Source organism: Sinohyriopsis cumingii, chromosome 2, assembly GCF_028554795.1.
Source record: "Sinohyriopsis cumingii isolate HCF-2022 chromosome 2, ASM2855479v2, whole genome shotgun sequence".
In the NCBI taxonomy this organism is placed as follows: domain Eukaryota; kingdom Metazoa; phylum Mollusca; class Bivalvia; order Unionida; family Unionidae; genus Sinohyriopsis; species Sinohyriopsis cumingii.
Genome location: NC_142962.1, coordinates 160,473,006 through 160,489,460, shown reverse-complemented (window position 1 = coordinate 160,489,460; position 16,455 = coordinate 160,473,006). Strand labels below are relative to the sequence as shown.

General features: G+C 34.5%; 2 protein-coding genes across 7 annotated transcripts in view; one reads left to right on the top strand and one right to left on the bottom strand.

Annotated features, from left to right (window-relative positions):
- The window catches only part of LOC149806213 (uncharacterized), a 37,340-nt gene extending 26,684 nt beyond the window's left edge, over window positions 1-10,656 (bottom strand). Inside the window, exon 1 of one of the 3 annotated variants that reach the window (XM_089951158.1) lies at window positions 10,279-10,656. The gene's annotated coding sequence lies outside the window, so the exon portion shown is untranslated. Of the gene's footprint in view, window positions 1-1,256; window positions 1,277-10,042; window positions 10,161-10,278 lie in introns of those variants that run through there. The other 2 variants (XM_089951159.1, XM_089951160.1) reach the window with 2 other exon arrangements.
- LOC149806212 (transmembrane protein 186-like) overlaps window positions 9,691-16,455 on the top strand; it is a 28,793-nt gene continuing 22,028 nt past the window's right edge. For 2 of the 4 annotated variants that reach the window (XM_089951162.1, XM_089951167.1), the window contains exon 1: window positions 9,691-9,891. The gene's annotated coding sequence lies outside the window, so the exon portion shown is untranslated. Of the gene's footprint in view, window positions 9,892-9,911; window positions 10,001-10,086; window positions 10,226-16,455 lie in introns of those variants that run through there. The other 2 variants (XM_089951165.1, XM_089951163.1) reach the window with 2 other exon arrangements.

Sequence of the window (16,455 nt, the reverse complement as noted above, 5' to 3'; positions counted from 1 at the left end):
ATAAGAACCCACAGTGTTCGTTGTTCAAACCATTCTGCAAAGAATAAAAAGAAGATGGCGTCGAACCAAATGGACAAAATACAAACCTTGCAAGACGTTTTAGACAACTTAGGAATAATGGAACAGATGCTAATAAGACTCGTTGAACCATTATTCCTATAGTCCCCATCGTGTAAAGATGGAAATTAATAACTTAAGAAAAGCAAAGGACAAGATTAGTGGTGTCATGAAAGAGATCAAGGAGGAGAAGGAGGATGAAGAGGAAAGAATAAGAATACGCAAATGGAACGAAAAAATTGAAAAAGAAGAAGAAAATGAAAAGAGGAAGAAAGAAGAGGAGGAAGAGAAGAAGAAAGAAGAGGAGGAGAAGAAAAAAAAGAAAGGGAAGAAGAGTGTAGGAGATAAAATAAGAACTTGGTGGAGGAAAAGAAGAAATTAGAAGCAGAAGAAGAAGAAGAAGAAGAAGAAGAAGAAGAAGAAAACCCAAAGGCCCTTTTCAGGGCCAGCCATATTTCTCGAAAAGAGATAGTCTTTCCATTGCCTACCCCCTTTTTTTTTTCTTTTTTTTTAAAAACAAAATCCCATATTAATTTCCTTTGTCGCTATATGTTTCCACGATTTTTCTCCATGTTCAAATCCCCTTGTCGCTCAACAGTCCCACGATTTTTCTCCATGTTCATTTCCCTTGTCGCTATATGTTCCCACGATTTTTCTCCATGTTAAATTTCCCTTGTCGCTATATGTTCCCACGATTTTTCTCCATGTTAAATTTCCATTGTCGCTATATGTTCCCAAGGGGTCCTGTAATGCTAATTCCCATTGTCGCTATATTATCCCCCTTCACTACTAACAGGACAGGTTTTAAATACATCAAAAAAAAAGGGGAGGAGGCAGACGGGGTCTAAGATTACCAGGAACGAAGTACGGTCAAGATATGCGACTGTCGGGGACGTTTGGCTAAAACTCTCAATGTCCAGTTTTAATTCACTTCATACTGCTCTGCGATTAAATACAAAAAACAAAAACAAAAAAATGCAACAAAAAAAAACAACTTTAGAGGTGTTTTCATGCGTGATCAGTTACCGGAACAACCAAACCACGTTGAAACTGGTCTCATTAATCTCGATGGCCGTTCTGGTCCATGTACTCACTGGGTTGCATACGCGGTTAACCCGCGTGGCGTTGTTTAATGTGTGGGGTACCTCAAGGGAGTGTTTGGGGTCCCATCCTCTTTCTGGTGTTCATCAATGACCTACCTGCCAATGTCAAATTCAACACAAGACTTGTTGCAGATGACTGTCTAGTCTACCGGGAAATAAATGTCCCCAAGGATTGTGAGATCCTTCAAGAAAACCTGAACCAAATGGCCCTCTGGGAAGAAAAGAAAAAAAACTTATGATATGTCGTTCCACCCAGAAAAATGCAGCATCCAGAGAGTTTACAGGAAGAAATCATCAGTCTTGTACGAATATACTCTTAAGGGGCACAAGCTAGCCGCTGAGCAGGCAACACACAATATCTCGGGGTGGAATTGTCCAGAGACCTCTCTTGCAAAAGGCACATAAACAAGATAGCGAAAATATGGAACAGTAACCTTGGTTTCCTGCGCCGAAACCTCCAAATCAACAATGTGCAGCATATTTCACGCTGGTTTGACCAGGTCTCGAGTACTGCTCAGGTGGCGCTCACCAGATAATATGTACTTTTGAGAGAGTGACGTATGTAAGGTGAAGTAGTTCGCATTTAAAACATGCACAGTGGAGAGAATGTTTGCATACCTCTATGCTACATTAATGTAATGTGGATGATATTTCTTTTGGATATTGTACTTTTGGAAATTTTACATGATTTAAGCACACTGCTAACTAAAATGACTGCTCCCTTGTGTTAAAAAATCAGTCTGAATTAGTCTAAAGTACACTATACATAGCAGCTATTAAAATAGGGAAAATGAATTTTGCCAGACTAGACAATACCAGCTTCTGAAAGTGCAATGAATGAATTACCAAATATATAAAATGTAAAAAAAGTTATCGGCTCTTTTTTATACAATTGACCTCTGAAGTTCAGGAAGTGAAAATGACCAAGTAGAGCTAGCACTTTTTTGAAAGGTGCACATTTGAAGTAAGGCCAAGCTGTATACTCTATAACCCATAGTACACCCATCAATCATACACCAAAATAAAGGGAATTAAAGGTTCTTTGCATTATACCTAAGATATACAAGGTCTTTTTTAAATAGCCAGTATAACCAGTGAGGAAAGCCGGGGACATTCTTTTTCTTTAAATTCCTAACCCTATGCAAAATGCGAAACTGTATAGCGCCACCTTAAAGAAAATAAAAAAATGTTTGCAATTATTTTTTTTTATTTTCATATAATTATGTATGATGTTCTGAATAAAATGGTACATTCATATTGCATTTAAGCATGAAAATAAGCTAATTATGATCGTTTTTCTCTTGCTTACATAATTTGCCATGAGGTATGTTTGTGTGAGTAGTGACCTTAATTATGGGGAAATTAGAAGACTTAGAATATAGGAATAGAGTCAACTTAAATTTAAAACTGTTGCAATAAGTGACAGAAATATATGGTGAAAATGTTTCTTTTCATTTATTTGCAATGAAATAAAAAATAAATGATGAGAAAGTGAATTCGCTTCTTCCATATTAAACAATAGGCAAATATTTTACACTTTGACCTTTGACCTTTATGAAGCTGATGAGTTACCTCCCTTTTCTAATTGTAAAATTCATTGTTGATATCTCAGAAATAATTCTGGCTAGTTTCATGTTCCTATCATTCAGCATAACATTGGTTGCTATGTTTACAAAATGTAATGTGCATTCTTAAAATAGCTCACTTTTATCATGGGGGGGGGTAGGCTGGACTTGATAGAGACTCTGACACTCATAAATACTGTTCTGTGGGGAAAAAGGCAGGAGAATTATTCATAAGGATTGTTTTGATGCTTGCGACTTAAATGTTTCAGCCATATAAACATAATTAAATCATAAAAAAATAATACCTACATCTTCTTTATGGTGGCGCTCACCAGATAATATGTACTTTTGAGAGAGTGACGTATGTAAGGTGAAGTAGTTCGCATTTAAAACATGCACAGTGGAGAGAATGTTTGCATACCTCTATGCTACATTAATGTAATGTGGATGATATTTCTTTTGGATATTGTACTTTTGGAAATTTTACATGATTTAAGCACACTGCTAACTAAAATGACTGCTCCCTTGTGTTAAAAAATCAGTCTGAATTAGTCTAAAGTACACTATACATAGCAGCTATTAAAATAGGGAAAATGAATTTTGCCAGACTAGACAATACCAGCTTCTGAAAGTGCAATGAATGAATTACCAAATATATAAAATGTAAAAAAAGTTATCGGCTCTTTTTTATACAATTGACCTCTGAAGTTCAGGAAGTGAAAATGACCAAGTAGAGCTAGCACTTTTTTGAAAGGTGCACATTTGAAGTAAGGCCAAGCTGTATACTCTATAACCCATAGTACACCCATCAATCATACACCAAAATAAAGGGAATTAAAGGTTCTTTGCATTATACCTAAGATATACAAGGTCTTTTTTAAATAGCCAGTATAACCAGTGAGGAAAGCCGGGGACATTCTTTTTCTTTAAATTCCTAACCCTATGCAAAATGCGAAACTGTATAGCGCCACCTTAAAGAAAATAAAAAAATGTTTGCAATTATTTTTTTTTATTTTCATATAATTATGTATGATGTTCTGAATAAAATGGTACATTCATATTGCATTTAAGCATGAAAATAAGCTAATTATGATCGTTTTTCTCTTGCTTACATAATTTGCCATGAGGTATGTTTGTGTGAGTAGTGACCTTAATTATGGGGAAATTAGAAGACTTAGAATATAGGAATAGAGTCAACTTAAATTTAAAACTGTTGCAATAAGTGACAGAAATATATGGTGAAAATGTTTCTTTTCATTTATTTGCAATGAAATAAAAAATAAATGATGAGAAAGTGAATTCGCTTCTTCCATATTAAACAATAGGCAAATATTTTACACTTTGACCTTTGACCTTTATGAAGCTGATGAGTTACCTCCCTTTTCTAATTGTAAAATTCATTGTTGATATCTCAGAAATAATTCTGGCTAGTTTCATGTTCCTATCATTCAGCATAACATTGGTTGCTATGTTTACAAAATGTAATGTGCATTCTTAAAATAGCTCACTTTTATCATGGGGGGGGGGGTAGGCTGGACTTGATAGAGACTCTGACACTCATAAATACTGTTCTGTGGGGAAAAAGGCAGGAGAATTATTCATAAGGATTGTTTTGATGCTTGCGACTTAAATGTTTCAGCCATATAAACATAATTAAATCATAAAAAAATAATACCTACATCTTCTTTATGGTGGCGCTCACCAGATAATATGTACTTTTGAGAGAGTGACGTATGTAAGGTGAAGTAGTTCGCATTTAAAACATGCACAGTGGAGAGAATGTTTGCATACCTCTATGCTACATTAATGTAATGTGGATGATATTTCTTTTGGATATTGTACTTTTGGAAATTTTACATGATTTAAGCACACTGCTAACTAAAATGACTGCTCCCTTGTGTTAAAAAATCAGTCTGAATTAGTCTAAAGTACACTATACATAGCAGCTATTAAAATAGGGAAAATGAATTTTGCCAGACTAGACAATACCAGCTTCTGAAAGTGCAATGAATGAATTACCAAATATATAAAATGTAAAAAAAGTTATCGGCTCTTTTTTATACAATTGACCTCTGAAGTTCAGGAAGTGAAAATGACCAAGTAGAGCTAGCACTTTTTTGAAAGGTGCACATTTGAAGTAAGGCCAAGCTGTATACTCTATAACCCATAGTACACCCATCAATCATACACCAAAATAAAGGGAATTAAAGGTTCTTTGCATTATACCTAAGATATACAAGGTCTTTTTTAAATAGCCAGTATAACCAGTGAGGAAAGCCGGGGACATTCTTTTTCTTTAAATTCCTAACCCTATGCAAAATGCGAAACTGTATAGCGCCACCTTAAAGAAAATAAAAAAATGTTTGCAATTATTTTTTTTTATTTTCATATAATTATGTATGATGTTCTGAATAAAATGGTACATTCATATTGCATTTAAGCATGAAAATAAGCTAATTATGATCGTTTTTCTCTTGCTTACATAATTTGCCATGAGGTATGTTTGTGTGAGTAGTGACCTTAATTATGGGGAAATTAGAAGACTTAGAATATAGGAATAGAGTCAACTTAAATTTAAAACTGTTGCAATAAGTGACAGAAATATATGGTGAAAATGTTTCTTTTCATTTATTTGCAATGAAATAAAAAATAAATGATGAGAAAGTGAATTCGCTTCTTCCATATTAAACAATAGGCAAATATTTTACACTTTGACCTTTGACCTTTATGAAGCTGATGAGTTACCTCCCTTTTCTAATTGTAAAATTCATTGTTGATATCTCAGAAATAATTCTGGCTAGTTTCATGTTCCTATCATTCAGCATAACATTGGTTGCTATGTTTACAAAATGTAATGTGCATTCTTAAAATAGCTCACTTTTATCATGGGGGGGGGTAGGCTGGACTTGATAGAGACTCTGACACTCATAAATACTGTTCTGTGGGGAAAAAGGCAGGAGAATTATTCATAAGGATTGTTTTGATGCTTGCGACTTAAATGTTTCAGCCATATAAACATAATTAAATCATAAAAAAATAATACCTACATCTTCTTTATGGTGGCGCTCACCAGATAATATGTACTTTTGAGAGAGTGACGTATGTAAGGTGAAGTAGTTCGCATTTAAAACATGCACAGTGGAGAGAATGTTTGCATACCTCTATGCTACATTAATGTAATGTGGATGATATTTCTTTTGGATATTGTACTTTTGGAAATTTTACATGATTTAAGCACACTGCTAACTAAAATGACTGCTCCCTTGTGTTAAAAAATCAGTCTGAATTAGTCTAAAGTACACTATACATAGCAGCTATTAAAATAGGGAAAATGAATTTTGCCAGACTAGACAATACCAGCTTCTGAAAGTGCAATGAATGAATTACCAAATATATAAAATGTAAAAAAAGTTATCGGCTCTTTTTTATACAATTGACCTCTGAAGTTCAGGAAGTGAAAATGACCAAGTAGAGCTAGCACTTTTTTGAAAGGTGCACATTTGAAGTAAGGCCAAGCTGTATACTCTATAACCCATAGTACACCCATCAATCATACACCAAAATAAAGGGAATTAAAGGTTCTTTGCATTATACCTAAGATATACAAGGTCTTTTTTAAATAGCCAGTATAACCAGTGAGGAAAGCCGGGGACATTCTTTTTCTTTAAATTCCTAACCCTATGCAAAATGCGAAACTGTATAGCGCCACCTTAAAGAAAATAAAAAAATGTTTGCAATTATTTTTTTTTATTTTCATATAATTATGTATGATGTTCTGAATAAAATGGTACATTCATATTGCATTTAAGCATGAAAATAAGCTAATTATGATCGTTTTTCTCTTGCTTACATAATTTGCCATGAGGTATGTTTGTGTGAGTAGTGACCTTAATTATGGGGAAATTAGAAGACTTAGAATATAGGAATAGAGTCAACTTAAATTTAAAACTGTTGCAATAAGTGACAGAAATATATGGTGAAAATGTTTCTTTTCATTTATTTGCAATGAAATAAAAAATAAATGATGAGAAAGTGAATTCGCTTCTTCCATATTAAACAATAGGCAAATATTTTACACTTTGACCTTTGACCTTTATGAAGCTGATGAGTTACCTCCCTTTTCTAATTGTAAAATTCATTGTTGATATCTCAGAAATAATTCTGGCTAGTTTCATGTTCCTATCATTCAGCATAACATTGGTTGCTATGTTTACAAAATGTAATGTGCATTCTTAAAATAGCTCACTTTTATCATGGGGGGGGGGGTAGGCTGGACTTGATAGAGACTCTGACACTCATAAATACTGTTCTGTGGGGAAAAAGGCAGGAGAATTATTCATAAGGATTGTTTTGATGCTTGCGACTTAAATGTTTCAGCCATATAAACATAATTAAATCATAAAAAAATAATACCTACATCTTCTTTATGGTGGCGCTCACCAGATAATATGTACTTTTGAGAGAGTGACGTATGTAAGGTGAAGTAGTTCGCATTTAAAACATGCACAGTGGAGAGAATGTTTGCATACCTCTATGCTACATTAATGTAATGTGGATGATATTTCTTTTGGATATTGTACTTTTGGAAATTTTACATGATTTAAGCACACTGCTAACTAAAATGACTGCTCCCTTGTGTTAAAAAATCAGTCTGAATTAGTCTAAAGTACACTATACATAGCAGCTATTAAAATAGGGAAAATGAATTTTGCCAGACTAGACAATACCAGCTTCTGAAAGTGCAATGAATGAATTACCAAATATATAAAATGTAAAAAAAGTTATCGGCTCTTTTTTATACAATTGACCTCTGAAGTTCAGGAAGTGAAAATGACCAAGTAGAGCTAGCACTTTTTTGAAAGGTGCACATTTGAAGTAAGGCCAAGCTGTATACTCTATAACCCATAGTACACCCATCAATCATACACCAAAATAAAGGGAATTAAAGGTTCTTTGCATTATACCTAAGATATACAAGGTCTTTTTTAAATAGCCAGTATAACCAGTGAGGAAAGCCGGGGACATTCTTTTTCTTTAAATTCCTAACCCTATGCAAAATGCGAAACTGTATAGCGCCACCTTAAAGAAAATAAAAAAATGTTTGCAATTATTTTTTTTATTTTCATATAATTATGTATGATGTTCTGAATAAAATGGTACATTCATATTGCATTTAAGCATGAAAATAAGCTAATTATGATCGTTTTTCTCTTGCTTACATAATTTGCCATGAGGTATGTTTGTGTGAGTAGTGACCTTAATTATGGGGAAATTAGAAGACTTAGAATATAGGAATAGAGTCAACTTAAATTTAAAACTGTTGCAATAAGTGACAGAAATATATGGTGAAAATGTTTCTTTTCATTTATTTGCAATGAAATAAAAAATAAATGATGAGAAAGTGAATTCGCTTCTTCCATATTAAACAATAGGCAAATATTTTACACTTTGACCTTTGACCTTTATGAAGCTGATGAGTTACCTCCCTTTTCTAATTGTAAAATTCATTGTTGATATCTCAGAAATAATTCTGGCTAGTTTCATGTTCCTATCATTCAGCATAACATTGGTTGCTATGTTTACAAAATGTAATGTGCATTCTTAAAATAGCTCACTTTTATCATGGGGGGGGGGGTAGGCTGGACTTGATAGAGACTCTGACACTCATAAATACTGTTCTGTGGGGAAAAAGGCAGGAGAATTATTCATAAGGATTGTTTTGATGCTTGCGACTTAAATGTTTCAGCCATATAAACATAATTAAATCATAAAAAAATAATACCTACATCTTCTTTATGGTGGCGCTCACCAGATAATATGTACTTTTGAGAGAGTGACGTATGTAAGGTGAAGTAGTTCGCATTTAAAACATGCACAGTGGAGAGAATGTTTGCATACCTCTATGCTACATTAATGTAATGTGGATGATATTTCTTTTGGATATTGTACTTTTGGAAATTTTACATGATTTAAGCACACTGCTAACTAAAATGACTGCTCCCTTGTGTTAAAAAATCAGTCTGAATTAGTCTAAAGTACACTATACATAGCAGCTATTAAAATAGGGAAAATGAATTTTGCCAGACTAGACAATACCAGCTTCTGAAAGTGCAATGAATGAATTACCAAATATATAAAATGTAAAAAAAGTTATCGGCTCTTTTTTATACAATTGACCTCTGAAGTTCAGGAAGTGAAAATGACCAAGTAGAGCTAGCACTTTTTTGAAAGGTGCACATTTGAAGTAAGGCCAAGCTGTATACTCTATAACCCATAGTACACCCATCAATCATACACCAAAATAAAGGGAATTAAAGGTTCTTTGCATTATACCTAAGATATACAAGGTCTTTTTTAAATAGCCAGTATAACCAGTGAGGAAAGCCGGGGACATTCTTTTTCTTTAAATTCCTAACCCTATGCAAAATGCGAAACTGTATAGCGCCACCTCAACTGTGTGGAACCCACATATAAATAAGATAGAGATAGTTCAGAGAAGAGCTGCTAGATTCACCACAAATAGAAACCGTAATACTAGCAGTGTCAGTGCAGTGTTGAACCATCTCCAGTGGGAATCACTCGAATCCAAGCGAACCAAGGCCCAGCTGACTATGTTGTACACGATAGCGAACAATTTAGTGGACATACCAGCGGTCAAATACTTGACCCTAGCGTGTAGTCAAACAAGAGCAAAGCTTAGGAATAATTTCCAGTTAAAGTCAGCATCAGCATTATTTTTTTTCAGTCCAGTGTGTGATGGATATTTTCAATTTCTTTTAAAACTTACTTCATATGGTAATGCCATTGATTGATTGATTGATTGATTGATTGATTGATTGGATTTACGTCGCGTGAGCCCAGAAGGGCATGTGCGAATGTCATGTAAATAAAAACAACTGACCCTTACTTTTGATTTTACATACGAGTTACTTCCCGTTACTGCTCTTTCCTATATACGCTAGCTATTGAGGCTCAAAGAGGGCCAGTCTAGTCAGCTTATCGATTTCAGATTATTTGGAAAATGAAACTTCCTAAACAGAAGAAATTTGTACTGTATGCTATTATAATTGTTGCTGTCGGAATGCACTTTGTTCCTAGATTTATTAAGCCGTTTAGATACCAAAATCAGAGAGCGGAGGTATCAGCTGGAGCAGACGAAAAATAAGGTATGGTCAGGGTCAGGTTCGGCGTTGCTTGAACCTGAAGGTTGGATAGCGTAAGGGGTGGGGGCGTTCTACCAATAATACGTGCTTTTGAGAGACTGACAGGTGTAAGGTGACGTTATGTGCATGCAGAATGGAGAAAATTTTGGCATACCTTGATATACTTTCATGTACTGTGGATGACATTTCTTTGGATACTGTACTTTTGGAAACAGTACATCATATAAGTACCCAAATGGCTGCCCAGGCATATGCTGCAATAATCAACCTGACCGATATTATTTGTTGAAATAGGGAAATCAGATTTTGTCAGAGTGGGCAATACGAATTTCTGAAAGTGAGATGAATGAATCATTACATATATATATATATAAAGTAAAAATTGTTTACCTTTAACGTGCAGAAGTAAGCGGAACTAGCAGTTATTTCATTAAGAGTACATCTGAATTAAGGCCACGCTGCATACTCTGTAAACCAAATTACAGCAATCAATCATTAACCTAGATATTGGGAATTAGAAGTTATTTTAACAACACCTATACATGATATTTTTAAACAGCCCAGACAATCAGTGAGGAAATCCAGGGAAAGTCTTTTTTTTTTATAAAAAAATAAAATAAGCGCCAGCATATAAAGACGGACGTTGTAACATTTCTCAAGACATTAATAACTGGAGCATTGCAACGTTGTATTCGTTTTACAGCATTAATAATTGCATCATCAACAGCAAAAATTAAACAGTTGTATGCTGGTATCACAGTGCCAGTTGTTTTTTCACGGACCTTATTGCTGGTGTATGATGAAATAAATATGCTTTTTATCCAACTTGAGTATTATCATGTCATTGCCACACACTGTCATAGAGATCAGTGTTCGATTATCATTGTGACAAGACCAGATGCAGGTACATATACTCCATTGCAATTAAGAGAAATTACTGCTGAAACTATAGTAAAAGTCACATGGTTTATGTATGCACATTTACTCAGCCACAACATATACATTTTCAATGTTGGATATCAAGTTTTTTTTATAATTTTAAAAATACAAAACATAATCTTGCATCTTGCCAGATCTTTGAGCTAATTGTGTGACCTAATTATGATAAAGAGAAATTTGTCAATAGTTTTCTATCCTTTTATTATAATTATAGCCATTAAAGTGGTAACCATCTTGCATTGTGTATATAAATCCATATCACAATCATGTACTTTACAAAAAAGCCATTGACCATTATTTACAATATAATATCTATATTTATTTGTATTCATCATTGATTTTTTTATTCAGTTAAAGAAAATATTGTCATCTGTATATTTTAATTATTATTTAATTTTATTCGAAGCACGAATACTTAATTATGAATTTTACAAAACTATTATAAAGCTGTTTTATTCAGACTGGATTAATTTGGAATGTGTGACTTATAAGTTACAAAAGAAACAATAAAGTCTCTATTTGACCTACCTTACATATTTATGATTCAGAGAATCTCTTCACTTTAGTTTCATCCCATTTATTTAATTTGACTGGTTATAACAGTTGGTATCGTACATGCTGCATACAGTATAAATGTACTGACTTTTATTTTTACCTGTGTGATCATCTGCATCAAACCATGCATATTGCAGTGTACCTTAGGCAGCTCCATCTTGTGAAACTGGCATATCTTTACAATTGCACTCATGGTTGTTGACCTTTTTTTTTCCAAATTAAAAATGCTTGCAAAGACAGAGCATGCCACTGTTAGCATGTATTTTCCAGGTTAATGTCACACCTATGGCAAGGAAGATTTAATTTATTATGAAGTTAAGTTAACGACAAATAAATATAAATATTATTCAAGTACACAATATGCTAATTTAGTACTAATATGTTACTTTGAAAAGAAAGGTATTTCTAGGGAAAAAAGGTTATTCACATAGATTATGATAAATTTGGTATATAATGAGTGAACACTAAATTTAAATGGGGCAAAATCCGGAGCAGAAAATTCCATGATGCAACTCATTTTAGGTTAACTGTATATTCAGACACATTAATGTTTTCATCAGTTACTTGATTACATGATAAAACATGTATTGCAATGATGTGAATGTTCAAGGAAAATATGACAGTGTTAAGGTGGTAAAAGTGTGGAGTAAATAAGATTGTCTGATCTTTTTGTCACTTTTAGTGCACTATGCACTATAATTTTCATATATTTATTTAGAGTGATGTGTCCCCCAAATCTAGAGGGTGGGGGACACAGAATTTCCTACCCATCAGATCCTATAGTAAAAGTCACACAGGTCATGTAGGCATTCAACACTGATTATTTCAGTAATGGGTGTCATTTTATAGAATTTGATTCTACATACCTTTAAGTGGCAAATATTCACTTCATTTGGATTCTTATACATCCACAGTCCTTTGGAAAGTCATTATTTAAATGCCCCAAGAAGTGCAATCACCAAAACCAATGTTAAAGTACGTAGACATTTTTAGATGAAATGAACCTAAAGGTGTGATCCAGTACAATCCAGATTGAATGTCGCATGCTGTGATGTCACAATGAACACTATGCATATTGATAAACAAATTTGTACTACCCGATATTGTGACGATTCCACTCGAAGTGCCCTGTCTTGACCCAAGTTTAGTACGTGACTACCGTTGTAAAAGACCGTGGAGGTCAATAATTTTTGTTGGAAAGTTTCTTGATGACACTTAAGGTACAGATCATTAAAAAAAGCAGGATTGAATAGACTTTGGTTAAAGAAAAGTAGTGTTAGATTTTAAAAGAACAATTTATATTTAATTGAAAATGAGTAAATGCGCATACGTGACGTGTGACTTGTACTGTAGCTGCTGTACTGCAGACGTTGTTAAAAAGTGCATGAATTTTTGTATGCTGACTATGAGGTCAGCTTCAACAAATACTGGAAGTGCTAGAAAATGCTCACTAGTCCTTGAAATTTTGAAGCAAACACATCTGACTGGAAAATAATATGTTCTTTGCTCATTAGTATGCAACTTCATTTGGGATTGTAACCATGTCATGAAATTTAAATTAAAGGATGCTGTGTTAAAACCATAAAAAAAATGATTGTAATGTACTGAGATTGGAAAGAAATTTTCAAATGTGATTGCCGTAAGTAGTATATATAGGTATGGTGGCAAAAGTGATGAACAGAGCTATCAGCCTTGTGTTTATCAAGAGGAAATTGATATTGGAATGGTGGGTGTAAGTGCTTTGAAGTCAGATGACATTGGCCATGGCAAGAGCTACAAGCACAAAAAGAATTAAATGTGAGCAGTAGGAATAAATTTAGAATAGTTTTGCTTAAACATGAAAATCTCAAGAGGGAGTCAGAAACTATGGCAAATTAATCTGTTAAACTGTTGAAGTAGATGTGTACACCCCAATCCCCCAAAGCCTCTCATCTAGTTTCTAAACCCTGGACTAGTTCAATACAAAATAGTTCAGTGTTCATGTCTAAGAATAAAATACATTAATCTAAAATTGTTGTTGTTTGGTTTAACGCCATTTTTCAGCACATGATAGGCTATGCATGGCGGCCAGTAATAATGGTGGAGGAAGAGCCCTGGAAAACCCCAGGAAGAACCACCAACCCGTGAGAAGGTACTGGCAAGCTTTCTCACATACCCACATTGGCCAAATCCTAGACTTGAACCCACACAAATAGAGGTGAGATGGCAGTGATCCATAATGGAGAGCACTTTAGACCACTCGGCCACTCATTAACTCTTCAGACCATAATCAACATTCTGCATATATTTGGATGCACTTAATTATTAGTGCTTGAAAATTAAAGTTTTGTCCATGTCAAGTGCTTGAATTTCCAGATAAAATGTTTGTATAAACATAGAATGTGATTCATTTTTTATTAGAAACTGACCACTGCAAATAACAAAACTATGGAGTGAAATACTAAGGGCCCCTTTAACTTTGACATGTGGTTCTTTTTCCCTCTTTTGTTTATATTTGATCAGTTTCAAATAAAGGTACAAAATCTTAGGTGTTTTTAAGAGAAGTATTCTTTCTGTAAAACATAGTATTCACCCAGTAAATTATTGTAGTCATTTTCCAGAATTACTTTTACACTGAGTCCGATATCGCCAAGGGTTATGTAAATCTCAGGATTCTACTTGATAATACATACTATTAATGAAAATGGCATGCCTACATAATGATGTGAAAAGTTTATAGAATCAAGTTTACTCATCTCTTTGCTAGTCAGAGGTTGTCACTCCACTTTGTTCCACATCAGCACTTGGTATATGTAAATGTTTTTAGTTGAATTGGTTTCTACTGCTCTTCTTTCTGATTGGATGCAGCTGATAGAAACTGATCCAGTCTGAGTCCTTGTTCTATTTAAATTGGGAGATAGAAATAGCCATATTATCCTCATTGTACAATGGCATGTGTCATATACAGGTTTCTTTAATGTAAACATTTAAAACAACTTTTAATGTCATATCAGTGCACATGGAAATCACATTACTGAATACATAACAGGTCACGAAAAGAGGTCTCTCATTGGTTGATTAATTTTGCTTGCTATGGGAAGGGACTTTTTTACCCACAAGAGGGCACATTTTCAAAATAGTTTCTACTAGCTATATATGCCAAGGTTTAGTATGAAGCGATGTGGACTGACATCCCATGGCAAGCAAAGATGCTTTACCCTGAACAGTGGTGACAAAATACTGAAAATTTAAGCTCTGTTGGTCATAGACTACTTCTCCTGAACTACTTGGAGGATAGCCCTGAAACTTTGTACACACATTCGCACAACATCTTGTTGGTTCTAAAGAAAAATAGTGCTGCTCAGATATTCCAGTATGGTTGCCAATGCAGTCATCTTAAAAACTTGCCACTATTCCTTCTGAATGGATGGTCATATTAATATGAGGCTTACGCTAGAAGATTTTTTATGATATCTTGTTAGATCTTAGAGAAAATAATAATAAAACTGATATCCAGTATGGCTACCATGACAGCCATACTGACAAATTTTGTTATCACAATTCTACCTGAATGGAAAATCATATTGACGGGTTTCACCAGAGGGCTTATGATGTTTATTTGATCCTAAATAAAAACTGTTCCACTTGGACATCCAATATGGCCCCCACAGCAACCATCTTGAAAATCTTGTCATCATTACTCCTTCTGAATGGATGGTCATATCAACGTGGGGTTTTCACTAAAAGACTTCTGTTTATTTTAGTTGGTCCAAATGGAAAAGGTGCTGATCTGATAACCATTTATTATGGCCACCACAACAGCCTTCTTCAAAATGTTGTTATTATTACTCCACTTGAACAGGGGGCCTCAAGTCGCAGAGTGATGTCAGGTACTTGCCTTTACAGATCACTCAAACAACTCACCTGTCCATGTGATTTAGAGTCTTGGCTCATCATCAAACATGGGTGTGTGACAAAGCTTGAATGATGTATCCTGTGGCTTGGCGGTTCTTCATGGGGTTCTTCATCCACCAAATATACTGGGCCCCCTGTATCATGTGTTGAAACATAACATCGGACCCCACAAAACAAAACAAAACCCTCAACAGAAGTCATATTAACATGGGGATTTCACTGAAGACATGTTATGGTGCCTAGTTGCTCATAAATGAATATAATGCTGATCTGATATCCATTTGAAAATCTTTTTACTACTTCTCCCAGATGGAAAGTGATATCAGTATTTTCACCTGAAGACTTATGATGTCTAGTTGGTACAAAATGAAAATGTTACTAATCTGACACCTAGTATGGTCACCATGGACACTGTCTTGAAAGTATTGCCCTGTTAATGTTATAACAATAAAATTTCCTACAGCTACACTCATGTAGATTTCAGTATCTGAATTTGAAGAAAATCTGACTGGTTATACTTTAGTTTCATCTCAAGCATTTGATAGACACTTTTCCTTTTTTAAAACCAGGCATTCACTCTAAGCATGTAATTTCATGATCATATCTGGTAATTATGCTGAGCATCTGTGAAACCCAAAGCATCTGATAACGTTTTGAATGCATAAATAAAACCAATTACACCAGCATATGCATTCATAGATTTTTCTTTCAATGCTATGTGATGCCATGGATTGAATGCGAGGATTACCTTTTTATTTTGAGATTTCTTTGGTTTCGTCCTCCACAATGACTCACTATTAGAACTTGTTCAACATTTGGAAATTGGTTTAATGGATTGTTTTGGTGCAAAATGTAATGCCTCAACAACCATCAGAACTAGAAAGAAGAAAAACAGTACAGGACCAAATCTGCTAGCATGCCCTCACCTGCAAAGTGACAATTGACACTGAAAATGAATGCCAGAAGTAGATGGAGGAGGTCCGGGAGCATCACCACAGGTCAGCATCCATTGCAATAACTACAACAGACTTCCAATGCCCTATATGTCATCGATTATGCAAGTCAACTACAACAGACTTCCAATGCCCTATCTGTCATCTATTATGCAAGTCAAGACATGGACTGCAAAGCCAACACCATGCCTATAGATGATTGCACAGAACCTGTCCTCCTCAGATT